We start from the raw sequence: 1625 nt of genomic DNA, 5'->3' as shown, positions 1-1625 counted from the left end.
GGGCGTGGCGGCGGCTCGGGCGCTGCTCGGCGGCGGCGGTGGTGGCGGGTGGTGGCGGGGTGGTGGTGAGGGCGGCGGGGCGGGGTATTTAAGGAGGGAGGGTGGCGGCTCCGGCTTGGGGAAGGGGGCGCCCGGGGAGGAGTCCGGCTCGGACTCAACTCGGCGTCCGTGCGGCGCACGGCGGCGCGCGCGGGGAGGCGGCGTCGAGGCGGGCCGGCCTGGCTGGGCCCTTGGCCCGGTCGGGCGCTTTTTTTAAACATTCCGCCGACTAGAAAAATCCTAGAAAAATATAAATAAAAATCTAAAAATTCCAAAACAAGTTTTCTCCGTCCAAATAAAATATTTAGAACAAGATGAACTTTTCTTGGCCCCTAAAATGCAATTTTTAAAAACATGCAAATTTTTCTAGGGCAAATAAAATTCCGAATAAACTCAAATAAAATCCAAATAATGATTTTAACATTTTTCCTCTGATATTTCAATTGTTTTGGAGAAGTCATATTATCTCCCCTCATTTATTATTTTAAAATGAAATATTTTCCGAAGAGAAATAATTAAAATCAAAATCCTCGTCTTCACTATTTGATAAAAATTTCAAATATGAAAATTGGAAATTCCCCAACTCTCTCCGAAGGTCCTTGAGTTGCTTAGGATTTCGAGGATTGCAAACGAAAAAGCAATAAAATATGATATGCATGGATGACCTATGTATAACATGCCAAATTGGAAATTTGGGATGTTATAGACGATCACTTGTCTGTTGGTCTTCAAAGAAGCAGAACTGTGTATCACTCTCAACTACTGAATCTGAATACATTCCTGCTGGATCTTGCTGCGCTCAGCTTTTATGGATGAAGCAAACTCTCAAGGACTATGGTATCAATCTGAAACAAGTACCTCTCTTCTGCGACAACGAAAGCGCCATCAAGATTTCCAACAATCCAGTCCAGCACTCGAAGACAAAGCACATTGAAATTCGTCATCACTTTCTTAGAGATCATGTCATGAAGAAAGATTTGACATCATTCACGTCAACACTGAAGAGCAACTGGCAGATATCTTCACAAAGCCCTTGGATGAGAAAAGGTTTTGCAAGTTACGATGTGAGCTAAATATCTTGGAATCCTCAATGTCCTGTGATCAGGCACACATCCTAACACTTATGCATGTTGATGACTTAGATGTCCAACACACGAAGTAAAGTATATCTTCAATCAATGAAGACTTACATTCTGAGTGTGAATACATTAACATGGAACTTGACTTCAGAGCGCCATGATAATTGTGCGTCGTGTCTGGGTCTAATACTTCCTATACGGTGGGTAACGCCACCACCAAATTTCTCGGTTTGAAGTGTTTCACTCATGGCGTTATTTTTGCAATGTCTTCGCATTTGGTTTGTCTTCAAATTTCAACTTATCTTCATGATTTACTTCACTATGTTGATTTGATTGCTTTCTGATATATATACTAGTGTTCTGTCCTCTACAACATTCACTTATAGCTATGTCTTCCTTGTTGAATCTTTTGAACTAAGTGAATGTGATCGAACCCTAATATCTCTATGCTTTCTATCTCAAACTCTATCTGTCAAAATCATATGCATTCTATTGAAACTGTCGAAT

The sequence above is a fragment of the Triticum dicoccoides genome, chromosome 2B (genome assembly GCF_002162155.2).
Source record: "Triticum dicoccoides isolate Atlit2015 ecotype Zavitan chromosome 2B, WEW_v2.0, whole genome shotgun sequence".
NCBI classification, from domain to species: domain Eukaryota; kingdom Viridiplantae; phylum Streptophyta; class Magnoliopsida; order Poales; family Poaceae; genus Triticum; species Triticum dicoccoides.
The sequence above is the reverse complement of the archived record's forward strand: the minus strand, read 5'-3'. Positions refer to the sequence as shown.